Source organism: Lithobates pipiens, unplaced genomic scaffold, assembly GCF_037356315.1.
Source record: "Lithobates pipiens isolate NorthernLeopardFrog02 unplaced genomic scaffold, aLitPip1_a1.2 Scaffold_1, whole genome shotgun sequence".
In the NCBI taxonomy this organism is placed as follows: domain Eukaryota; kingdom Metazoa; phylum Chordata; class Amphibia; order Anura; family Ranidae; genus Lithobates; species Lithobates pipiens.
In genome coordinates, this window is record NW_027507685.1 from 240,140,450 (window position 1) to 240,167,404 (window position 26,955).

Here is a 26,955-nt window from a genome sequence, read left to right on the forward strand (position 1 = left end):
CAAAATAGGGGATATATTTATGGCATTTTTTTTTTACTAGTAATGGTGGTGATCTGTGATTTTTAGCAGGACTGCAACATTGCAGCAGACAGATCAGACACTTTTGACACTTTTTTTTGGGACCATTGACATTTATACAGTGATCAGAGCTAAGAATAGCAACTAATTACTGTATAAATGGCAGGGAAGGGGTTAACACTAGGGGCAATCAAGAGGTTAAGTGTGTTTCCTGGGAGTGTTTCCAACTGCATGGGGGCTGGGCTGACTGGAGGAAGAGCAGATCTCTTTTTAACTCCCCTGTCAGAACAGGGATCTGTCTGTTTACATTGACAGATTCCCATTCAGGCTCTTGTTCCTGCCGGATGGACGGTTCCTGTTCCTGCCGGATGCATCACTGACGGCAGACATCGCTGTCGCCGGCCACGTGCATCTGGTGCCCCGCCGTACAGCGGGCAAGCACACACCCCTCCTACGGCTCCATTAAGAAGCTGATGTACACCTATGGCGATTTGCAGGAACGTGCCAACCTGCCACTGTATATAACGATGGCGGCTGGTCGACAAGTGGTTAAACCGGATTTTCTACTTGTCATTTACTCAAGAACGTGAAAATTCGACCCTAAAACCCGGCCTTTCTTAACCTTTTTACTGCAGAGGAACCCTTGAAAAAAAAATTGTTTCTTAGGGGATCATTTGGGAGCAGATGTCCCTGTTGCAGTGGTGGTCACAATGCCACCCTTACAGACAGATTTGCAGAGTTCATACAGCTGGCTCTGCCAATTGGTGTTGGTCCTAGAACTTTGCAGGCGCCATGAAATAGAAGGTCAATCAGCCACAGATCAAGAAATCCCTAGCAACCTTTGTAGGAACCCTAGATTTCCATGGAACCCTGGTTGAGCATGGCTTTGGTGCCCAATGCAACAGTCCTCTTCTATGGATCATCTCATTGGCTAAGAATATTGTGATAAAGTTTTATATATATATGTATATATATATTAGGGCTGTTACTGATCAAAAATTTTGTGTTCGATGATATTTTTTTTAATCGATTAATCGACTAATTTCGATTAATTATAACGCACATACAGATCCAACTACTTTTAGCTGATCTCCTTGCATTGCAACTCTGCATAAGTCAGTGGTAAATGTGGTATGCACTATATATAATCACCTGACAATACTTAGTTTTCACAATCCATGACTTAACTCCACAGTTCACACAAACGTTTTAAATTCAAACTGTAGCAATGACGTAAGTAATTTTTTTTTTCCACAGTAGCGTGACAATCCCTCCACCTCCGGTCTAACTAATCACTCTCACCTTATGGCATGAACCCCTGTGCAAACAGGTGGTCATGCATGCGGGTATCAAGAGGGTTAACACGGACCATAAACTTCTCTCACAATCTCAGGTCGTGGGTAGAAAGAAAAGATCAAAGTGCTCACCGCTTAAGAATAAGATTTAATTTTTGTGTTCAAACACAAACTACTCACATAAAGATGATAAATACACAGCATGTAAAGCCGACAATCGTGTTAGTTCCGTAGGGCAGCAGCGGGGGGCGTCATGCGTCGCTCCTCCCCCGTACATGTTACGTTCAATCAGAAACTTCAATGTCACGGACTCCTCCCCCCTTCCCTTCGTTAGCAGACGGAGGCACTTGGGGAAGGGGGAGGAGTCCGGTGATGTCACCGGATCTCCGGCGGAACTCCCTGAAGACCCAGGAAGTCGGCGGAGAGGTGAGTACCGATCAAAAAAAATTTGATCGATCAAAAAAATTAACGATTAATCGAGGAATTAATCTTTAATTTTCACAGCCCTAATATATATATATATATATATATATATATATATATATAAGTATATTCCAATATTGTATGTTTTAACAAGGGGGCAATCACTTTTTCACACAGGGCCATGATGGTTTGGATTTCTTTTCACCTTTAATAATAAAGACCTTCATTTACAAATTGCATTTTGTGTTTACTTGTGTTGTCCTTGACTATTGTTTAAATTGGTTTGATGTTCCGAAACACTTAAGTGTGACAAACATGCAAAGGAACAGGAAATGAGGAAGGGGGCAAACACTTTTTCACACCACTGTACACTCCACCTACCCCGCTCCATTTAGAGGGAAAGTCCGCTCAGGAGAAATGAACCTGTCACAGACACCACAGCCGCTGCCTAATCACCAGTACGGGGTGCCCTCCGCCGTAAAGTACCGTCAAACGACACAGCGCCTTCTTCCGGTGCCCCGTCTAGGTGTCAGAAGAGAGAGGAGAGCTCCGTTTCCTCTTCCGGGAAAGCGTCAGAGCGCGCGCAGTGACAAGCGGGAGAAGAAGAGGGGCGGGGCCAGATAGGATGAGGAAGGGAGGAGACAGACCGTGGGGATGAGGGGGGGGGGCGGTGCAAGGGAGAATGAGGCGGAAGAATGAGGTGGAGCTGGAGGAGGAGAAAGGCGGAGCTGGCGGAGGAGAAAGGCGGAGCTGGAGGAGGAGAAAGGCGGAGCTGGAGGAGAGGGGCGGAGCAGCAGAGAGAGAGAGGAGGGAGCTGGGTCGAAGGTAGATGAAGGTGGGGCCGGAGCGAGTGCACAGGAGGAGGAGGGTGGGGCTTTATAGAAAAAAGGAGTGTCTGAAGCGTGGCCATGAGAGCGCGCTCCCGTCTGTTCCCCAGTGTACAGTGTACTTTGAGCGTTTCCGTCACGCACCCCCAGGGCCGCTGATAAGCCAGTACAGCCAGCACTGTTGTACCGGGCTCGGCCAGCAGGGGGGGGCCTGTGCAACTTCAAAGACAGTTCAGTGGAGAAAACACAAAAAACGCTTTCTAATTTACAAGTGGCTCCCTGCGCTCATTGTACACTACACACTGGATCTTTCCATTACAAAATCCTGGACACAGAATCCAGGAATCTGTGTCTCCCAGGACCTCAGCTGAGCTCTGTAATCCAGTCCAGAGCTTCTAGATTGCCTTCTCCACAGACCCAAGACCACACCCCTCCGCTGCTCTCACTGGTTGGAGGAGAGAAGTTGAAGGATTAGCAGCCCAGGACAGGAGCTTCTTAGGTAAGAGACACGCTGCTATGCAGGAGAGTTCTCTCATGTGGGCACAGATTAAAACAGGCCCACTGACACTGCATCTGGCCTGCCAGCACAGACACAACATGAACAGTCACAAATGTTTTGTAATGTAAACAATCCTAACACCTCCTGAGAGGCCCCCTCCCCCACCAACCTGAAATGGGGACTGATGTTGAGAGGTGCTCTTCTGTGATGGAGGGGGCTCTTCTGTGATGGAGGGGACTCTTCTGTGATGGAGGGGGCTCTGCTGTGATATAAGGGGCTCTGCTGTGATGGAGGGGGCTCTGCTGTGATGGAGGGGGCTCTGCTGTGATGGAGGAGACTCTGCTGTGATGGAGGGGACTCTGCTGTGATGGAGGGGACTCTGCTGTGATGGAGGGGACTCTGCTGTGATGGAGGGGACTCTGCTGTGATGGAGGGGGCTCTGCTGTGATGGAGGGGGCTCTGATGTGAAATGGGGGACTCTGTCCGTTGTTCTACTGACCTACCCCCCGCATCTTCTGCCAGTTATACTGACTTTGCTGCATATTTTAATATAATGCACATAAATAAAAAGATTGTAAGTTTACAAAGTAAGACATGGGCACCTCTTGGCATCATTAACCCCTTCCCACCTATATTAGCCCTTTTGCTGGATGGATAGGTGGGGTTGAGGTTGGGGCAGAAGGGGGCCCCATCAGGTAGGCTGTACGGGGCCCCACGGTTTCTATCAGCAGCCCTGCGCACCCCCAACCTTATATGTCCAGTAGCCATGTCAGGACGGGACAAGTGATTGTAAACGATCACCTTGTAAAACAACCCATTCAGTTTAAAATAGAAAGGAATCCCCCCCCCCATCATAGTACTCTTTTATAAATGATAAGTAGAGGCTGTCCCCTCCCCCGGGCTCTGTATGTAATCAGAGATAAGCTGTTCCAGCTCCTCCCCCACCGCCCATCACTGTGTATAAGATGCTTTGGTAACCATGGCAACAAAAGCCTGGTCCCCCTTTTTAAAAATGGCGCTTGGCACCGCCTTGCTTCGTGCCATTTGCAATTTTGAAATAAGGCGATGCTACGGCCCCGCGATGCCTATTCTCTCCTGGTATTGGTGACACACATCTCCCAGGAGGCATTGCAAACCCGGAAATGAAGAGCTCGGCCGCCGCCCCCGAGGAGGAAATGAGGATTTCAGTCTTCAATATAACAGTCGGTTTAAAAATAAAAAGATCTGCCAAATCATTTTCAGCGCACACAGCGACTTCAAAAAGTGGGTGGAACTCCACTTTAACACATGGGGGGGGGAACCTACTGGCTTGGTAATGAAAGGGTTAAAAAAAAAAAATAATTTCGTTTGGCGATAAAAAGTGTTTCAAAAATCAAAAAAAAAATCTTTTTTCCTAGAAAGGTTAAAAAATTAAAAAAAATATATGGTTTGGCAGTGAAATGGTTCATGAATAAAAAAGGAAAAACATTTGATTTGGCATTTAAAGGGTTAAAAACGGTGGTGAAATCTGATTTGGCGGTATAATTTAACATATGGGGGAGAAATGGGGGGGAAAAAATGATTTGGCGGTGAAAGGGTTAATATAGGGGGAGGGGGGTTTGCTTGGTTTGGCAGTTAAAGGCTTGAACCAAATGAACAAATATAGTTTGGTAGTGAAAGGGTTAAATTTCATTCACCATCACATGTTTTCTTCCAGGAGCCGTATCCCTATGAGATCCGTATATACTCAATCCTACAGGCTGCAATTCACAAAGTTGACAAATAAGGACGTGGCCCCTTTAAGAAAAATCGTCAGTTATTTTTTCAAAAAAAAAAAACTGACGATGATGTCATCAGCTGGGCCACTATATAAGCTGACGCACGATGGTTCAGTCAGCAGAATCTCAGAGGACACTGTCCAGTCAGGACGTGCCTTCTGATCTCTCCTGAGAGATTTCTTGCGATTTGATTGGATTTGATTTAATTCAATTGAATTTATTTGCGATTTCTTTAGTACATTTAAAGCGAGTTTCTTTATTCTTAATAATGAACCGATTTAAATGTAATCCGATTATTTCTCTGAAAAACAGCAAAGAGAAACCCAGTGAAGGAAGGGCATCTATTGTAGGAGGTATCGGTGACCAGCCTTCAGATCCTCCAATCAGAATGAAGAGGACCCGGACATTTGTACGCCGCTGTCTCAGGGCCCTTCTTGGATGTTTTGGATTCCGCGGCAATCACCAGAACACAGACACAGAGACTGGTGAGTAATATTGATAGTGATAGATACAAAAAGTACACTGGAGAAGTCACCTACACTCATGGGGCAGAGCAGTGCTGCCAACCTACCAGATTGAAATTTACTGACACAACACCCAAAATTTACTGGCACAGACAAGTTTTTACTGACATTTCCAAAAGTTACAAAATGACAAAATGACAGTGTTAAGTGCAAACTAGAAAATGCATTTCCTGAAGAAAATGGGTGGGAATGCTGAATAGCATGAAAACTGCCCATCATATTCCTCTATTATAAATCAGTACATGGTGTGTCTGTGCCCTCCCCCCACTGCCCATCACTGTGTACAAGAAGTGTTGGTAACCATGGAAACAAAGCAGACGAAAAAAGCCTGGCTGCCCTAAATGTAACCACTAGGTGTCCGCTCTATAGCGGAAAGACGGCTGCAGCGTGGACGCCAATTTCTGAAGCATTACCACTAATGAGAGTATATATGCTACAAATACAATATGCAATTAGCAATGTGATGTCATTATTAACCACTTCTATGAAGGGCATTTTGCCCCCCCCCCCCCCCCCGCCCAGGCCAATTTTCAGCTTTCAGCGCTGTCACACTTTGAACGAGAATTGCACGGTCATGCGACGTTATACCCAAACTAATTTTGATCATTTCCCCCCCCCCCCCACAAATAGAGCTTTCTTTTGGTGGTATTTGATCACCTCTGCGGTTTTTATTTTTTTCCTCTATAAACAAAAAAAGCGACAATTTTGAAAAAAAATATTTATTCGTTTTTGCTATAATAAATATCCCAATTATTTTTTTCCTCAGTTTAGGCTGATATGTATTTTTACATATTTTTGATAAAAAAAAAAAAAATATCGCAATAAGCATATATATTGGTTGAATTGCGCAAAATTTATAGCGTCTACAAAATAGGGGATAGAATTATGGCATTTTTTTTTTTTTTACTAGTAATTGCAGTGATTTGCGATTTTTATCATGACTGCGATATTGCGGCGGACAGATCAGACACTTTTGACACTATTTTGGGACCAGTGACATTTATACAGCAATCCATGCTATAAAATGCACTGATTACTGTATAAATGTCACTGGCAGGGAATGGGGTTAACCACTAGGGGGTGATCAAAGGCTTAAAGTGAGAGTTTCGCCAAAGAATTATTGCTCTCGCTCTAACGATCGCGGCGATACCTCCCATGTGTGTGAACACCGGTTTCATATGCGGGCGCTGCTCACGTATGCGGTCGCTTCTGCACGTGAGCTCGGCTGGATGGGGCGCATTTTTTTTTCTTATTTATTTTAGCTTTTATTTTTAATTTTCACAATTGTGTCGCTTTTATCCCTATTACAAGGAATGTTAACATCCTCTGTAATAGAAAAAAAAAAAAAGCATGACAGGGCCTCTTAAATATGAGATCCGGGCTCACATCTCATATTTACACAAAATGCAATAAAAAAAAAAAAAGTCGTTTGAAAAAAACAAAAAAAATTTTTTTTTCTTTAAGAGCTATGGGGGGGGGGGGGGGGGGAAGTGACGTTTTGATGTCACTTCTGCCCTCCAGTGGTATGGAGATGGGTGGGGGCAATCTTCCCCTCACTCAGCTCCATACCACACACGGTAACGGAAGCTGCCGGCGGCTCCGGTAAGCGGCGGAGGGCATCGGAGCATGGCAGGAGGGGGGGGCCCTCTCCCGCCGCCAATAAAAGGGATCTCATGGTGAATCCGCCGCAGAGACCACTTTTATCTGACCGCCCGCTAAAGAAAAAAAATAGCGGGGTTATGGTAGCTAGTTCTGCCATAACAACGATATTCCTCTTCAAAGTACGGGGCGTATAACGACGGCCGGCGGTCCGTAATTGGTTAGAGACAGAGATAACAGCAGAGATAACCCCTTGCCAATAGTGATGGAGTTCAGGACATCTCCATAACATATGTATTAAATTAGCCAGCCCAATATTACATCTACGACAAAGAGGGGTATCTTTATATCTGCCATTTAAACAAATATCTTAGAGGTATTAGAAGTCCTGTGTGAAATGAATAGTTGGTTTACTTCCTGTGTGGAAGATAAAGAGACGATGGGCAGTGTGGGCAATGCCGCCTCCCAATCACCATCCGATATGGACCCAGATCTCTTCTACATGGAGGAAGTGGCTGCGACTGTGCAGCTGTACGTTCTAATCATTTTCAATGGACTGCCTGCATGTAGCACCTGAAAGTTACAGATGCTGCAAAAACGCTCCGTTCATGCTATATGGGCGTCATCACCCTTATATTCACGGCCAGACAGACAGACAAAACGAATGCAAATAAAACAGCGCTAATTATCCATGAGCGTTTTATTATGCACTATCCCTTTCACCTAAGTGTCTGTGTTCCTAAAGCCGGCAATACACAGAATTTTGGCCAGTTCAGCAGGGACCAGCCGAGATTCTAAACATGTGCAGGCTGATTACATCAGATGTTTCATGCGATTATTGCCAGTCAGTGGGTCGGGATGAGTGGCAGGCAACCAGCATCTTTATAGGAAGGCCAACAATAGTCATCCTTGTGTCCCTGTCATGTCAAGTTTATTCATTGTCCCTGGCACAAGAGTTTTGAACTGTTCTCTCTATAATTTGTATATGTTAAAAAAATATGAAATGTAGGTGAAGGTGCTAAATCAAATTCTTCTCTTTTTTTTATTAAAGATGTATGCGGTATTAACTGGGGCTCACACAGCATGTCTGTGTATTACATTCAGACTCCACCAGAGTGTGCCTCAGACGAGGCCACTCCACCAGAGTGTGCCCCAAGCGAGGCCACTCCACCAGAGTGTGCCCCAAGCGAGGCCACTCCAACAGAGTGTGCCCCAGGCGAGGCCACTCCACCAGAGTGTGCCCCAGGCGAGGCCACTCCACCAGAGTGTGCCCCAGGCGAGGCCACTCCACCAGAGTGTGCCCCAGGCGAGGCCACTCCACCAGAGTGTGCCCCAGACGAGGCCACTCCAACAGAGTGTGCCCCAAGCGAGGCCACTCCAACAGAGTGTGCCCCAAGCGAGGCCACTCCACCAGAGTGTGCCCCAAGCGAGGCCACTCCACCAGAGTGTGCCCCAAGCGAGGCCACTCCACCAGAGTGCGCCCCAAGCGAGGCCACTCCAACAGAGTGCGCCCCAGACGAGGCCACTCCACCAGAGTGCGCCCCAGACGAGGCCACTCCACCAGAGTGCGCCCCAGACGAGGCCACTCCACCAGAGTGCGCCCCAGACGAGGCCACTCCACCAGAGTGCGCCCCAGACGAGGCCACTCCACCAGAGTGCGCCCCAGACGAGGCCACTCCACCAGAGTGCGCCCCAGACGAGGCCACTCCACCAGAGTGCGCCCCAGACGAAGCCACTCCACCAGAGTGCGCCCCAGACGAGGCCACTCCACCAGAGTGTGCCCCAAGCGAGGCCACTCCACCAGAGTGTGCCCCAAGCGAGGCCACTCCACCAGAGTGCGCCTCAGACGAGGCCACTCCACCAGAGTGCGCCCCAGACGAGGCCACTCCACCAGAGTGCGCCCCAAGCGAGGCCACTCCACCAGAGTGCGCCCCAGACGAGGCCACTCCACCAGAGTGCGCCCCAGACGAGGCCACTCCACCAGAGTGCGCCCCAGACGAGGCCACTCCACCAGAGTGCGCCCCAGGCGAGGCCACTCCAACAGAGTGCGCCCCAAGCGAGGCCACTCCAACAGAGTGCGCCCCAAGCGAGGCCACTCCAACAGAGTGTGCCCCAAGCGAGGCCACTCCACCAGAGTGTGCCCCAAGCGAGGCCACTCCAACAGAGTGTGCCCCAAGCGAGGCCACTCCACCAGAGTGTGCCCCAAGCGAGGCCACTCCACCAGAGTGTGCCCCAGGCGAGGCCACTCCACCAGAGTGTGCCGCAGAGGAGGCCACTCCACCAGAATGCACCGCAGAGGAGGCCACTCCACCAGAGTGCGCCCCAGACGTAGACAAACCAAAACGTCGTGTTCGTTTTACGCTTCCTCCAGGTCATGAAGATGATAACAGACCAAGGAGAAAGCACTTCTATATAAGAAAAGTAAAACGTCATGTTCACTTTTTGCTTCCCCCAGAGCCACGAAAAAGCCAAAAAGACATACAGAAAAAAATGGAAAGACCACGAAAGCCATCACCTCCCCCTCCCTGCAGGACTACCCTCGATTATGAACCAAAGAAAAAGAAGCAAAACAACAAAAATAGAAAAAAAAATAAAAGACAGTACGAGTTGGAGTAGCTGTGAAGGGAGGATGGAAGCCAGTAAATTTTTTCTTTCCTGCTGTCATGTGTTGGGCCAGCTTTGAGGGGAGGTTGGAGACAAGAAGACATTATTTTCTAAAGGCGTGTGTTGGATCGGCTAAGGGGAGGTTGGAGGCCGATAGACCTTTTCTTCACGAGAGCGTGCCCCAGGCGAGGCCGCTCCACCAGAGCGTGCCCCAGGCGAGGCCGCTCCACCAGAGCGTGCCCCAGGCGAGGCCGCTCAACCAGAGCATGCCCCAGGCGAGGCCGCTCCACCAGAGCGTGCCCCAGGCGAGGCCGCTCCACCAGAGTGCGCCCCAGACATAGAGAAACCAGGCGTGTGTTGGATCGGCTAAGGGGAGGTTGGAGGCCGATAGACTTTTTCTTCACGAGAGTGTGCCCCGTGCGAGGCCGCTCCACCAGAGTGTGCCCCGTGGGAGGCCGCTCCACCAGAGTGTGCCCCGTGGGAGGCCGCTCCACCAGAGTGTGCCCCGTGCGAAGCCGCTCCACCAGAGTGTGCCCCGTGCGAAGCCGCTCCACCAGAGTGTGCCCCGTGCGAAGCCGCTCCACCAGAGTGTGCCCCGTGCGAAGCCGCTCCACCAGAGTGTGCCCCGTGCGAAGCCGCTCCACCAGAGTGTGCCCCGTGCGAAGCCGCTCCACCAGAGTGTGCCCCGTGCGAGGCCGCTCCACCAGAGTGTGCCCCGTGCGAGGCCGCTCCACCAGAGTGTGCTCCAGGCGAGGCCGCTCCACCAGAGTGTGCCCCAGGCGAGGCCGCTCCACCAGAGTGTGCCCCAGACGAGGCCGCTCAACCAGAGCATGCCCCAGGCGAGGCCGCTCCACCAGAGCGTGCCCTAGGCGAGGCCGCTCAACCAGAGCATGCCCCAGGCGAGGCCGCTCCACCAGAGCGTGCCCCAGGCGAGGCCGCTCCACCAGAGTGCGCCCCAGACATAGAGAAACCAGGCGTGTGTTGGATCGGCTAAGGGGAGGTTGGAGGCCGATAGACTTTTTCTTCACGAGAGTGTGCCCCGTGCGAGGCCGCTCCACCAGAGTGTGCCCCGTGGGAGGCCGCTCCACCAGAGTGTGCCCCGTGCGAAGCCGCTCCACCAGAGTGTGCCCCGTGCGAAGCCGCTCCACCAGAGTGTGCCCCGTGCGAAGCCGCTCCACCAGAGTGTGCCCCGTGCGAGGCCGCTCCACCAGAGCGTGCCCCAGGCGAGGCCGCTCCACCAGAGTGCGCCCCAGACATAGAGAAACCAGGCGTGTGTTGGATCGGCTAAGGGGAGGTTGGAGGCCGATAGACTTTTTCTTCACGAGAGTGTGCCCCGTGCGAGGCCGCTCCACCAGAGTGTGCCCCGTGGGAGGCCGCTCCACCAGAGTGTGCCCCGTGGGAGGCCGCTCCACCAGAGCGTGCCCCGTGCGAAGCCGCTCCACCAGAGTGTGCCCCGTGCGAAGCCGCTCCACCAGAGTGTGCCCCGTGCGAAGCCGCTCCACCAGAGTGTGCCCCGTGCGAAGCCGCTCCACCAGAGTGTGCCCCGTGCGAAGCCGCTCCACCAGAGTGTGCCCCGTGCGAAGCCGCTCCACCAGAGTGTGCCCCGCGCGAAGCCGCTCCACCAGAGTGTGCCCCGTGCGAGGCCGCTCCACCAGAGTGTGCCCCGTGCGAGGCCGCTCCACCAGAGTGTGCTCCAGGCGAGGCCGCTCCACCAGAGTGTGCCCCAGGCGAGGCCGCTCCACCAGAGTGTGCCCCAGACGAGGCCGCTCCACCAGAGCGTGCCCCAGACGAGGCCGCTCAACCAGAGCATGCCCCAGGCGAGGCCGCTCCACCAGAGCGTGCCCTAGGCGAGGCCGCTCAACCAGAGCATGCCCCAGGCGAGGCCGCTCCACCAGAGCGTGCCCCAGGCGAGGCCGCTCCACCAGAGTGCGCCCCAGACATAGAGAAACCAGGCGTGTGTTGGATCGGCTAAGGGGAGGTTGGAGGCCGATAGACTTTTTCTTCACGAGAGTGTGCCCCGTGCGAGGCCGCTCCACCAGAGTGTGCCCCGTGGGAGGCCGCTCCACCAGAGTGTGCCCCGTGCGAAGCCGCTCCACCAGAGTGTGCCCCGTGCGAAGCCGCTCCACCAGAGTGTGCCCCGTGCGAAGCCGCTCCACCAGAGTGTGCCCCGTGCGAAGCCGCTCCACCAGAGTGTGCCCCGTGCGAAGCCGCTCCACCAGAGTGTGCCCCGTGCGAGGCCGCTCCACCAGAGTGTGCTCCAGGCGAGGCCGCTCCACCAGAGTGTGCCCCAGGCGAGGCCGCTCCACCAGAGTGTGCCCCAGACGAGGCCGCTCCACCAGAGTGTGCCCCAGGCGAGGCCGCTCCACCAGAGTGTGCCCCAGGCGAGGCCGCTCCACCAGAGTGTGCCCCAGGCGAGGCCGCTCCACCAGAGTGTGCCCCAGGCGAGGCCGCTCCACCAGAGTGTGCCCCAGGCGAGGCCGCTCCACCAGAGTTGGAGGCTGGAAGACTTTTCTTTTTCTGCAGGCGTGTGTTGGATCGGCTGTGAGGGGAGGTTGGAGGCCGATAGACTTTTTCTTCACCAGAGTGTGCCCCAGGCGAGGCCACTACACCAGAGTGCGCCCCAGGCGAGGCCACTCCACCAGAGTGTGCCCCAGGCGAGGCCGCTCCACCAGAGTGTGCCCCAGGCAAGGCCGCTCCACCAGAGTGTGCCCCAGGCAAGGCCGCTCCACCAGAGTGTGCCCCAGGCGAGGCCGCTCCACCAGAGTTGGAGGCTGGAAGACTTTTCTTTTTCTGCAGGCGTGTGTTGGATCGGCTGTGAGGGGAGGTTGGAGGCCGATAGACTTTTTCTTCACCAGAGTGTGCCCCAGGCGAGGCCACTACACCAGAGTGCGCCCCAGGCGAGGCCACTCCACCAGAGTGTGCCCAGGCGAGGCCGCTCCACCAGAGTGTGCCCCAGGCAAGGCCGCTCCACCAGAGTGTGCCCCAGGCAAGGCCGCTCCACCAGAGTGTGCCCTAGGCAAGGCCGCTCCACCAGAGTTGGAGGCTGGAAGACTTTTCTTTTTCTGCAGGCGTGTGTTGGATCGGCTGTGAGGGGAGGTTGGAGGCCGATAGACTTTTTCTTCACCAGAGTGTGCCCCAGGCGAGGCCACTACACCAGAGGGCACCCCACACGGGGCCACTCCACCAGAGTGTGACCTAGACATGGCCACTCCACCAGAGTGTGCCCCACATGAGGCCACTCCACCAGAGTGTGCCCCACATGAGGCCACTCCACCAGAGTGCCCCCCACACGGGGCCACTCCATCTGAGTGTGACATAGACATGGCCACTCCACCAGAGTGTGACTTCTACATAGAGAAACCAAAATGTCATTTTGGCTTTACACTTCCTCCAGGGCATGAAGATGATAATCAACCAAGACGAAGCCACTTCTACATAAAAAAATAAAACGTTGTGTTCGCTTTATGCTTCCTCCAGAGCATGAAACTGATATGACGAAAAAGTGGCGCTCGCTGACCCCCTCCCCCGCAGGGAGAAGATCCCCTGTTTGCCGTCACAAGGAGGGGGGTGGATTGGGGGGAAAGAGGGGGCAGATTTTGAACATGTTACATGTTATACCCTAAATATGGATGTTCAGAAAGGTGAACTTATCCCTTTAAAGTTCTGCTTTTTCAGAATATCTAATATACTTTAGTGTTCATGAACTGGGTATTGGCTCACTTAAACTGTATTAAACTCCAAAACAAAAAATGTAATATATTGCAGCTTACCAATCATTAGATGCTGTAGCTGCAATCATTTTTTGATAGGCTTTTCTCCCTTTGTTTTAACCTAGTGATCTGGCCAGTAACACACTTCCTGTATTAGAGCACCCCTACTCTGGATGAAGGAGCACAGGGGGGCACATTTGGACAGCTGCACTGTCAATCCTGGGAAGGGGAGTGTTAGATGGACTAGGAGATTTAGATACACTAACCATTTGAAGCCAAACTCCTGCTAATACATAAGAAGAAGATTAGCCCAGTTTAAGATGACGCAGGCCACAGGAGGTTCGAGGATAAGATTTTTGTTGTTTTTCTGGAATAATAAAGCTTCACTTGCATTGGATTTTATGCTGTGCCACCGGCTTATTTGTTTTGATTATACAAAGAGGTGTTTTGGATCCTTATAGATTTTTAAAAGCTGTGCTCCACTTTAACCAATTGCAGACCCCCCACCATGCATATAATATCTCACAAAAGTGAGTATACACCTCACATTTTTGTAAATATTTTATTATAAATTTTCATTTGACAAACTTGAAAAAAAAATCAGGTGTGCCGTCCTGAAAGATTTCCTAGAAAAGACGTTACCGGTAAGTGTAACTGGTCATTTTCTCCAGTCATCTTCCAGGACGGCACACCTGAGAGGATAAGCAAGAAGTTCAGGCCTACCTTTAGGGTGGGACAACCGCTTGTAGGACCTTCCTGCCAAATGCCAAATCCTGAGGGGACAACAGCTCCACTCTGTAGTGCCTCAGAAAAGTTCTATGGCTCGTCCATGTTGCTGCTCTGCAGATCTGGTCGATTGAGGCGCCTGCCCTTTCTGCCCAGGAGGCCGCCAGGGATCTGGTTGAATGCGCCTTAAGGCGGATTGGTACTGGTTTACCGGCCTGCCTATAAGCGATAGATATGGTTTGTCTAACCCATCTAGCTATCGTTTTAGATGCTTGTAGACCCTTTCTCTTCCCTGAGAAGGTGATCAATAAATGACTGGATCTCCTAAAGTCTCTCACCCTTTCTAAATAGAGTAGGAGACAACGCCTGACATCTAAGCAATGGAATCTTTCCTCTTCCTTATTCTTAGGATTCTGGCAAAAGGACGGGAGAATAATCTCCTGTGTTCTGTGAAATAATGAAGCTACCTTTGGCAAATAAAGAGGATCCTGAGTGAGGATTACTCTATCCTCTAGGATGCGCAAAAATGGCTCTTTAATCGAGAGAGCCTGTATATCACCTACCCTTCTGGCCGTAGTGATAGCCAGAAGGAAGGCCAACTTAAATGATAAGAGTTTAACAGAAATTTGAGCCACCGGCTCAAAAGGCCCCTTTGTTAGGGCATCTAATACCAGGGACAGGTCCCATGGAGGGCAACTGACTGACCTAACTGGAACTACCCTTTCCCTGGCCGACAAAAACCTTTTTATCAGCGGCTCCTGTCCTAGCTTCCTGTCAAAAAACACAGACAGGGCTGCCACCTGGACCTTTAGGGTGCTAACTGCCAAATCCTGGTCCACCCCCTCCTGAAGAAAGTCTAGGATGGTAGGTATCATCTGGAGAGCCCCCTCCTTAGACTGTAGCTAGTGGGAGAAGACTTTCCAGACCTTTACATAAATTTTTCTGGTGACGCCTTTCCTACTGAGGAGAAGAGTATCTATCACTCTTTCCGAACAGCCCCTGTCTCGGAGTATTTCCTTCTCAATAGCCATGCTGTCAGAGAGAGACGACCCGGGTCGGGGTGAAAGACTGGACCCTGACTGAGCAGGTCGCGTTGTACCGGCAGACGCAGCGGGGGAGCTATCGAGAGACCCTGAATGGTGGGAAACCAAACTCTCTTGGGCCACCAGGGTGCTATTAGTATCAGGTCTGACCCTGAGTAGGTTAATTTCTGTAGGACTCTGGGAAGGAGTACTAATGGGGGAAAGGCATAAGCCAGCCTGAAATCCCACACTTGTACAAGAGCGTCTATCCCTTCTGCTTCTTGATCCTTGTAAAGGGAGAAAAACCTGAGAACCTTCGCATTCTCTCGGGAAGTGAACAAATCTATTTCTGGCTTGCCAAAATGTCTGCACACCAGGAAGAAGATTTCTTTGCTCAATCCCCATTCCCCTTGAAGGATGGGCTGTCTGCTTAGGAAATCTGCCTGCAGATTGAGTGAGCCCTTTATATGAATCGCTGACAGTGAAAGAACCCTCTTTTCTGCTTTCACAAGGATCTGTTGTGCTAACCGTCTTAGTTTGTCCGACCTTGTCCCCCCTTGGTGGTTTAAGTATGCCACCGTGACCAGGTTGTCTGAGAGGACCTGAACCTCCCTGTCCTGCAGTTCCTCTCGGAAATAGTCTAGGGCTTTGCCTACTGCCAGAACTTCCCTGAAATTGGAAGATTCCCTGGCTTGGCTGTGGCTCCAGGACCCCTGGGTATATCGGACTCCCAGATGAGCCCCGCAACCCCAAGCGCTGGCGTCCGTGGTTAAGACCAAAGGGTTTACCTGAGACCAGGGGCGACCCTTCAACAAATTCTGTGGGTCGAGCCACCACCGCAGAGAACGAGATACCTCCTCTGTGATGGGTACTCTGTTCTCTAATGTTTCTCTTTTTCCTCCCCATGAGGCAAGTAGGAAAGACTGAAGCTCCCGAGAATGGAGTTGTGCCCAGGTTACTGCCGGAATGCAGGCCGTCATGAGACCCAGCAGTCTCATTATATATCTCAGAGAGGCTTCTCCTCTTTCGAGAAGGGTGACAACCGCATTCTGGACCTTCGTTACCTTCTCTGTTGGTAAAAATACCTTCTGTGCCTGCGAGTCTAACAGGTAGCCTAGGTATAGTTTTAGCTGAGATGGAGTCAGTGAGGACTTCTCCCGACTGACCATCCAGCGCAAGGTCTCCAGAGTTTCTAACACGATGTCTCTGTCTATAACTGCTTGCCTCTGATCCACACTGTAGATCAGCAAGTCGTCCAGATAGGGTATTAACCGTATCCCTTGCAGATGTAGATATGCTACTACTTCGGCCATCACCTTTGTGAATATCCTTGGACTTGCCGCCAGCCCAAAGGGAAGAGCCCTGAACTGCCAGTGTTGTACCTTCTGCTGTATGCAAACTGCGAAGCGTAGGTACTTCTGGTGTTCGGGGGCAATGGGTACATGTAGATAAGCGTCTTTTAGGTCCAGGGTGACCATAAAGACTCCTCTCTGAAGATGTTTTCTTATTGAGTGAATACTCTCCATCCTGAATTTCTTGTGAAGTAAGGAACGGTTGAGTCTTCTCAAATTTATTATCAACCGAAACCTGCCTGAGGGTTTTGGAACCACAAATACGTGTGAGTAAAAACCCTGGGCTAGCTGACTGGTTGGTACTGGAGCAATCACCCCTTGCTCTGCTAGTTCCTTTAAATTCTTCAGTAACCCCTTTGCCTTGGTTGGGTCCCTGGGAGGAAAAGTAACCAGAAACTCCTGTGGGGGAAGACTCTGAAATTCCAGTCTGTACCCCACTTCTAAGAGTTTTAAAATATATGGACTCTGCGTAATCCTTTCCCATTGGGGAAGGAAGTCGCTGAGTCTTGCGCCTACCTTTACGGTGGCGTCATTTGCCTTCTTTCTGGGAGGCTCTGGAACTGGAGAAAAGAATTGTACTTTTTTCTTTTCCTTTTCCCAAGTTCCACTTCTTCCTCTGTTCAGCTTTCCCCTTATGATGGGTCTTTGAGTAGGGGCCTCGAAAAAAATTTCTTACCCCTTTCCCTCTTGGGCCTCACCGGGAACTTCTTACCCTTTTCAGTAGATCGGGACAAAACCTGATCTAAGCCTGAGCCAAACAGCAGGGAACCCTCAAAGGGAATGCCGCACAGGCGAGATTTGGAAGTAAAATCTCAATCCCAGGTCTTTACCCATAGGGCCCTCCTGGCAGAGTTCAAAAGTGCTGCTGCCTTAGCTGTGGTCCTAACAGTCTCCACTGCTGCCTCTGCCACATATGCTACCGCTCGACTGATTACCTCCAGCGAGTCTACGATTTTTTTAGTCTCCTTACTGTGGGAAACGTGATCCATTAACTTGCCGAGCCAGGCGTCTGCATTCCTGGCTACACAGGCGGAAGCTAGAGCCGGTGCCATTGCTGCTGCATTCGCCTCCCAGGCTCTTTTGAGTAAAGTTTCCGACTTTCTATCCATCTGATCCTGGATATTTCCAGAATCTTCAAAGGATAAATCTGATCTCTTAGAAACCTGCGCTAAGGATGCATCCAAGCGAGGAGTTTTAAAAAATTTCTCCTCCACCTCATCTTTAAAGGGGCATCTTCTTTTCCAAGCTTTCAATTTGAGAAGCTTGCGTTCAGGTTCTTTCCATTCTCTGAGGATTATCTCTTTCAGAGACTGGTGGATGGGAAAGGTTCTAGCCTGCAACCTTCCTAGACCTCTATATACTCTGTCCTGCGCTGAGACTTGAGCAGAGGGACCTGGATATCTTCAGAGGTGTAAATGGCTTTTAATAAGCCTTCCATGTCCTCACTCGAGAACAAAAGTCCCCCAAGTTTAGCCTCCCCCTGGCTATCTTGGTCTGAATCTTCCTCCCCAGAACTAAAATCTGGGACCTGACCTTCCTCCACCTCAGACAATAGGGAGACTTGGCCCTGGGAACTTTCCGCATAAGATGTGGAAAAATTCTCTTGGAACTGAGGAGTCTCTCTCTCTGAGGGTCCCTCCTCCAAACCCTTCACTAGGGTAGATTGAAAAGACTGAAGGGTGGCCAACATTTCTGCTTGTAAGGCCCTACATTCCTTCACGACCTGGGCGGTCTCCTTGCCTGCGAGCTTAAAGATACATCTATCGCAGAAAGGTTTGGTGTGGTCTTGTGCTCACTTAGAATTACAATACCCACAACGCCTGGACTTTGAGGTAGCCTTTCCCTTAGACCTAGCAGCTGACCCCTGGGCAGAGCTTTCAGTCCCTGGTAATAGTCAGAAACAAATAGACAATTAGCTACACATGTCCTAAAGGGGCACAGGCAGTCTACCCTAGAGTACCCTGCCCCTGAACACAGCTGGATCACTCACCCCCTGTGGCGACCTCCACGGCTGTCTGCTCAGACGGACCTTCCACTTCCATGGCGATTTACTGCCCTGCAGGATCGCTGGACCAAGGTACAATCTTGAGCGTCCCCTTGTAGATGCTGCCAACAAAAAGCGCTTCACCAGAAGAGAAGACAGGGTGCTTCACCCACACTCCTTAGACTGTAGTGTTTAAAAAACGCGCCGATCGGCGCCATCTTTAGGAGGTCCGACGTCCTGAAATGACGTACGGCCTCTTCCGGTCCTGCGCCCTGAGGCTGGAACGCACCTATGCGCCGGAACTCGATACCCGGAAGCGATGCATTGAACTTCCAGACATGCGCCGTGGTGCTGGAACGCACGCAATCCGCGTTCCGCACCGGAGAAAGCAGCTCACCTTACTCCACCAACGAACCCTGTTCAAGGTAGGAAGGCAAAAAGGGGATTAGCACTACTGGGACAACTCCCCTGTCCCCTGAGGCTGTAGCAAGGCTCTTTAAAGAGGCCTAAAGTGAGGGCTATCACCCCCAAGTGTTCCCTGGGGGTTACAGGGGAGCATCACAGACCCTGTCTGCTAAGTCCCATAAAGATACACCTCACAAGGAGAAAACGGGTTCCCCGACACCCAACCACAAAAGTAAAAAGAAACTTGGTTTCGCTGCCATCCTGTGGGAAACACAATCAAGAACTGAGGGTCTGAGGGAGGGGTGGGGACTTTTAAACTTGTTGTTGATTGTGTTTCCTGTCAGGTGGACCAGTCATCTCTCAGGTGTGCCGTCCTGGAAGATGACTGGAGAAAACAGGTTTTCTTCTAAGATTGCCCTGTATTTTGCTCCATCCATCTTCCTATCAACTCTGACCAGCTTCCCTGTCCCTGCTGAAGATGAGTATCCCCACATGATGCTGCCACCACCATGTTCCACGGTGGGGGTGATGTATTCAAGGCCCTCTGAGGGCTTCACAGAACAGCTGTATTTATATTGAGATGAAATTACACACAGGTGGACTCTATTTACTAATGTAGCACTGACCCCTGAAGGAGCTGCTGAGTTTGTTTGGGCCTGTACTCTGCTATTAAACACCCACTGAATTGGCTCCATCCCCTTGACACAGCTATGGTGCGATGTTGGTGTGAAGCTAATAGTAAAGGATAACCCCACAATGTGCAGTTATTACTTGGATATCCGATGTTACACGTGCTGGAAAAGGAACAACACTCCACACCAATGGCACTTAAACAAGAATGTATGTTTACTGAAACCAGTGTATAAAGTAGTAGTATTTACAGTGTTTGTACTATCACACCAACATAGAGTAACAGCACAATATACATGTACAACAGTTTGTACATTTACAGTTGTCTATGATGGTCTCTGAGAATGTGTCTCCAATTGGGACTAATACTCAGGTGAATACGCCTTACTCTGGCCACCTTCCCACTTCCAGCACACGCTGGTAACTACAGGAATGTAGGGTTGATAATGAAATACAACACAATTACTAGGGAGCTCCCCCCACTTTAAATGGATGCAAGGCCTTGCAATGAGAAGTGCAGTCGTTGATCTTCTTTCTTCTGCTAGCTATTTGTGTTGTAATAATTGTAATCCAACAGTGGAACAACAAGGGTTAAGGTAAGGAGAATATTAGAACTGTTCCTGTAGTGTGATATACCTGCAACTGTCTCCTGTGTAATTGGCTTTGTATAACACAGTATTGGTAGTAAAGTGAAGGGTAGGCTTGAGGCCTGCTTAAACTCAGTCTTTCATCAGGTTCTCCTCCGTGGGACTCCAGGTCCGAGCAACACTGTGTTAAATGTCTAGGTGTATAAAGGTGTGTCAGAAAAACTGTGAGCCGCAGCCCTCTCACCAAACTAGATCTGAAGAATGGAACTGCTCCGCTCCGGTGCACTCAGTCTTGCTTCTAGCCAGCCGGCTCCGTCACACCGCTCCACAAGATGAATCTGATGGCTCCGACAGGTGTTTCTGGATCCTTCCCGATCTGGTCACAAAGTCCTTCCAGTGATCAGGTAACAGAGTCTTTAATTGTTCCACTCCGCAGTGGCTGTAGGCCGAGCTTTCTGGAGACCTCCTACACTAATTAGGTGACTTCTGACGGCATTTGATTCCACTAGATTTTAGTTAGGAGTATCGTAATAAAGGGGCTAAATACAAATGCACGCCACACTTGTCAGATATGTATTTGTAAAATAAAATTGGAAAACTATTTGTCATTTTCATTCCACCTCACAATTATGTGCCACTTTGTGTTGGTTTATCACATAAAATCATAATAAAATACATTTATGTTTTTGGTTGCCATGTGACAAAATGTGGAAAATGTCAAGGGGTATGAATACTTTTCAAAGGCACTGTAAATGCCAAGTTTTTCCTTTTTATAAGTGATCACATTGTCTCTGAATTCCAGCAGGCTGAATTCCCAGCATAGCTAGAGCACTGACCACAGTGGGGGTTATTTACTAAAGGAAAATCCACTTTGCACTGCAAGTGCACTTGGAAGTAAAGTCGCTGTAGATCCGAGGGGGAAATGCAAGGAAAAATAAAAAACAGCATTTTATCTTGCACATGATTGGATGTTAAAATCAGCAGAGCTTCCACTCATTTCAGATCTACCCCTCAGATTTACAGCGACTGCACTTCCAAGTGCACTTGCAGCGCAAAGTGGATTTGCCTTTTGTAAATAACCCCCAGTGTGTTCTCCTGCTTAGTGTGGTCAGTTTTTAATAAGAAAACAGAAGGACTGGCAGGAACACCAGGGATTTTACATAAAGAAAACAATCCAAACAGGATACTTTCTCACACAAATACATGGTACAGCAAGCACAGATCAGGAATATGAAGTGTTGGGGTAACAAACCCTTTAAGTTTACAATAAACAAAGAAGTTCCATTTTAAAAAGCAGTTCCAGATACGGTGTATATCTAATGATTATTAAGGCTATACCTTACCAAACTAGTGTATAAAAAGAAAAAAAGGTCCGGTAATCTAGTGAAAAGTTAGGTAGTCATATATTTCACAATTGTGGTGGGGGACACATCTATGTGTGTAGGGAAAATATGGAGGAAGGGAGAAGTAGCATGGGGGAAAGGGGAAAGGTCTAGGGAGGGCAATAGAGGGTAGCAAGGACACAAAAATATCAGAGACACTCCATCATGGCTTAGAGAGCAGTGCCAGGGACCGTTTTAGCCCAAGTCAGACATTCAGGTGAACTTCGAAACTTCAACCAGGCAGTCCAAGTGTAGAAGAACTGTTCCTCTTTTTCCAATTCCCGTGCCAGCTGCCATTCCAATTCTCTAATGGAGTCTAATTCAATTGTCTATTCCCCAAGAGAAGGTCCAGAGAATAATTTCCAGCAACGTGGAATAACTGCTCTGGCTGCAGTAAGAAAGAGAGGCCCGGGGTATTACCAAAGGCAATCAACAAAGCCGGCATGACGGGGGTTAATGGGGGCTTGGCTACAGGGAGTTTACAACAAAGGCCTGGGGAATGCCCAGGAAAAAAACAAAGCCTACTTACCACCAGCTCCCAGACAACCGAATCAACCTGTCTAAGCCCTTGTACACACGGTCGGAGAATCCGTCGGAATGTGTCCTATCGGACCGTGTTGTTGGATAATCCGACTGTGTGTGGTCTGCATCGGACTGTTTCCGACGGACCAAATTTTCAAACTTGCAGGAAATATTTTCTGACAAACTGGTTCGATAGGACATACTCCGATCATGTGTAGAGAATTCCGATCGGACAAAGTGCCACGCATGCTCAGATCAAATTCCTACATCAAAGCTATTGGCTACTAGCCTGAACGTAGTCCCATCGTAACGAAATTACATCATCACGTTTTGAAAGATCGGATTTTTCGACAACTTTGTCCGACCGTGTGTATGCAACAGTTTCCGACAAGATCCGTCGGACAAAATCCGATGGATAAAATCCGACGGATTTGGTTGTAGAAATGTCCGACCGTGTGTACAGGGGCTAACAGTATGCGTTAAAAACAGGGGTTTAGTCCTCATGCACTTGCAAACGCATGCGTGAGCCACAGAGCCACGTCACGGCACCCTGGTATCTGTGGTCCTAACACTAAAATATGAGTGTCCCCACAGTGGCCGAGACCTGAAGTATTCGTTCTGATTGCTGAGTTCCGTGTTTTTTAAATGTAAGTTACTACATGTGCTGGATTAAATAAATGTATTGAAAATACTACACAATTGGAGCCACCTTTCTCTTTTACTACACATACCCTCACTACACCCGCTGAGTCTGGAGATCAGAGATTGAAGCTGTGCGCTGGATACCGTGTGTTCCGTAGAGGTGACCATTGGAGGTCGATCATTTGAGGAAGTCTGCACTGTTTGCCGATCCAAGCTCAACTTGGCCTGTGGGGGGCGCTGCTAGAGGTGAGAGGCTGGGGGAAACAGGGGGCGCACTTCGGATTGTGATTGGATGGAATAGACATTGTCCTCTTTTTTTTACATCGATCGTTTGTTGCACTTGCACTTTTTTCACATATGGACTGCAGTAAGGAGTTCTGATCCCTGCTGTTTGGGATTTCTACTATATGGTTCAGTGGATGTTTTCTTCAATTTTAAGTGCGCTGTATTGGAATTTTTTGGACATTCACTAGATCTATTTTTTAGCTATGTCATCACTAATGCACTTATATTGCACTTTTGGTGAATGTTTCAATGAAGCAGGGTTAGTTATTATTGCACTTTTGAAGATTTGTTTATTTCTTGGCACTTTACCATTCAGCTGCTATTTTTATTATTTATTATTCACTAATTGTGTTTATTCATCGATTGTTTTTGATTTATATATTTGATATCATCATATTGTTACACAGGTTAGTTAGCGTTGCATATTAATTCTTTTTTATCTATTTTGAGTTGTGTGAAATCACTTATTTATGTCGGCAGCTTATTTCCATTTATATTCACATTTTGGTTTTGTGCATTAATTACCCCCCCCCCCCCCCATTTAATACGTATTTTCTTACCATCTTAAATCGATATTAAGTGTTATACTTACCTGCTCTGTGCAGTGGTTTTGCACAGAGCAGCCCAGATCCTCCTCTTCTTGCATCCCTTGCTGGAGCTCCTGGCTCCTCCCTCCTGCCAGGTGCCCCCACAGCAAGCAGATTGTTGTGGGGGCATCCAATCAGGCACGCCCCCGACCCATTCCATTCACACACAGAGCTGAAGCTCGGCCCCGCCCCTCTCCATCTCCTGATTGGATCACTGGCTGTGATTGACAGCAGCATGAGCCAATGACTCCTGCGGCTGTCAAAAGCCAATCAGAAGTGTGAGTCCCCGGAGAGGCAAGGCTTTCCTGGACATCGCTGGTTCGAGTGGGGACTCGGGTATGTATCAGGGGGGCTGCTGCCCACAGGTTTTTTTATCTTAATGCACAGAATGCATGAAGATAAAAAAAAGCTTGTGCCTTTACAACCACTTTAAGGGGTCTAGGAATCATGCATAGGAGGGCTACCGCAGGAGATGCATGGATAGAAATATCCAAAAGTTTGCAATATAAATCAAAATTGTGTTTCCAGAATATCTGCATAGAGATGTTTACGTGATTCTAAGGCCTCTTGCACGCGGTACGGATGTTTGAACATCTGCTTTTATGGACGTAATTTCAGGCTTTTGTTTTGTATGCATTCATGTGTATTTATGTGTGTGTCCACATGTATATGCACGGCCAATGCATTCCTTAGTAGAACAAATTCATATTTACGCTCATTTGCGTGTACTAGCGTGCATATGTGCGCACCATCGCAGAATACTGACTGGGAACACAAATTTTTCTCTTTTTTTCTTTACTCGAGAATACGCAGCCCTTCTTTATGCGCCTGTGTGTACAGGCACATTGTAAACAATGGGCTGCATTCTAGATCAGTAAAAAACAAAAACGCTGTACTGAGCTTATTTAAGCTGCAAGAGGCTTCAGTGAGTATATTAAAATACTGGCAATGAAGAAACATTTTTGCATTGTTGTCTATGGGATGTTGCACACAGCTGAGTAGAGATCAGTAATACAGTGTTGAGGGCAGAGGAGTAATACAAAACTAGATTTTACTTTTTTTTTTTTTATTGATACATGGTACATAGGATTGAACAAGAACATGGTAGACCATTGCCAAAATTATTACTCCTAAAAGCCATGACAATTGTGTCATTGTTACAATGGGCCAACATACACTATTTTACCAAAAGTATTGGGACATCTGCCTTTACACTCACATATACTTCATCCCAGTCTTAGTCCGTAGGGTTCAATATTGAGTTGGCCCACCCTTTGCACCTATAACAGCTTCAACTCTTCTGAGAAGGCCGTCCACAAGGTTTAGGAGTGTGTCTATGGGAATGTTTGACCATTCTTCCAGAAGTGCATTTGTGAGGTCAGGCACTGATGTTGGACGAGAAGGCCTGGCTCGCAGTCTCCATTCTATTTCATCTCAAAGGTGTTCTATCGGGTTGGGGGTCAGGATTCTGTGTAGATCAGTCAACTTCCTCCACCCCAAACTCGCTCATCCATGTCTTTATGGACCTTGCTTTATGCACTGGTGTTTGCAGTCATGTTGGAACAGGAAGGGGCCATCCCCAAACTCTTCCCACAAAGTTGGGAGCATGAAATTGTCCAAAATGTCTTGGTATGCTGACGCCTGAAGAGTTCCCTTCACTGGAACTAAGGGGCCAAGCCCAACCCATGAAAAACAACCCCACACCATAACCGACGATTCAGGGCTTTGTCCCAGAGTGGTGCCAAGAGCTGGAACAAGTTTCAGCACTTGGCTCCAGTGGCTTGCCCACAAGCACATACTAGAGTGGGCATCAACACCTAACCTGTGGCTTGTGTCTCGGGTCCCCCAGTGCTGTGTATATGTGACAGGCAGCTGGCAGTGAGACATGCCGGCTGCCACATACATACACACGTGGTTTGCAGCTCCTCCTCCTTGGCTGTCATACAGACAGGATGCGGTAGGTGGGGAGGAGTCATGTCATGCTTGAATCTGTAGTGGTAGAGTAGGCAGCCCGTGTGGACTGCCCCCCAGTGGGCTGCCTCCCATGTCTTCCCTCCAGATTTCACCTGTGCCCCTCCAGGCCAACCCCCCACTGAAAGCATACTGGGCTGCTGAGAGAAGTGTCAGCGGCTGTGCTCTCCCACTTCTGTCATTCCAGTGATCCTCCATATGGCAGGTGGCTCCAGATCCATAGATTGCACTGTACACATTATGATTAGTGCCCCCCAAAAGCTGCTCATCTTCCAGCAGCAGAAAATGTGGATATTGGGGTGGTAATCATACATTGTACAATCTGATCTATGGATCCGGCCCATGTCATGTGCTGTATGGAGGAGCGCTGGTCTAAGGAGGGGAAGAAGTTTGTGGAGGAGGGGCTATTTGCAGAGGGAAGATTAATTTGGGGAGGATATTCTTGCTAGGAGGAGGAATAGGGGGGTGGTAATTTGTGCTAGGAGAGGGTGGAAGGATTTGGATTAAGAGGAAGATGGGGGGGTGGAATTTGACAACCTGTATCCTGCCCTACTGACTCCTGTCCTCCGTCCTACTGATCTCTGTATCCTGCCCTACTGACTCCTGTCCTCCGTCCTACTGATCTCTGTATCCTGCCCTACTGACTCCTGTCCTCCGTCCTACTGATCTCTGTATCCTGCCCTACCGACTCCTGTCCTCCGTCCTACTGATCTCTGTATCCTGCCCTACCGACTCCTGTCCTCCGTCCTACTGATCTCTGTATCCTGCCCTACCGACTCCTGTCCTCCGTCCTACTGATCTCTGTATCCTGCCCTACCGACTCCTGTCCTCCGTCCTACTGATCTCTGTATCCTGCCCTACTGACTCCTGTCCTCCGTCCTACTGATCTCTGTATCCTGCCCCTACTGACTCCTGTCCTCCGTCCTACTGATCTCTGTATCCTGCCCTACCGACTCCTGTCCTCCGTCCTACTGATCTCTGTATCCTGCCCTACTGACTCCTGTCCTCCGTCCTACTGATCTCTGTATCCTGCCCTACCGACTCCTGTCCTCCGTCCTACTGATCTCTGTATCCTGCCCTACCGACTCCTGTCCTCCGTCCTACTGATCTCTGTATCCTGCCCTAAGGACTCCTGTCCTCCGTCCTACTGATCTCTGTATCCTGCCCTACTGACTCCTGTCCTCCGTCCTACTGATCTCTGTATCCTGCCCTACCGACTCCTGTCCTCCGTCCTACTGATCTCTGTATCCTGCCCTACCGACTCCTGTCCTCCGTCCTACCGATCTCTGTACCCTGCCCTACTGACTCCTGTCCTCTGTCCCGCTGACCCCTGTATCCTGCCCTACTGACGCCTGTCCTCCGTCCTGCTGATCTCTGTACCCTGCCTACTGACTCCTGTTCAAGGTCCTGCTGATCCCTGTCATCTGCCCTTGTGACCCTTGTTACTGCTGACCACTGTATGGGTATAAGGAAGCCCAGGTTTTTTTTAAGCCCCTCCCACTGTTAAGAGTTTGGCCACACACATTTTCCTGTGGCATGCTTCGTGTGCTATAGATCCCTTCCATCTGGTGTCCCTCATACTGAAGTTCAAAAGTTGGGAGGTA

At 49.6% G+C, this 26,955-nt stretch overlaps 1 long non-coding RNA gene across 1 annotated transcript; it reads left to right on the plus strand.

Moving 5' to 3' along the window:
• Window positions 1-5,039: 5,039 nt before the first annotated feature.
• Window positions 5,040-20,563, plus strand: LOC143986005 (uncharacterized). The gene is made up of 2 exons (XR_013276234.1): window positions 5,040-5,304; window positions 20,110-20,563. It is a non-coding gene; the product is annotated as an uncharacterized LOC143986005 (long non-coding RNA).
• Window positions 20,564-26,955: the final 6,392 nt, after the last annotated feature.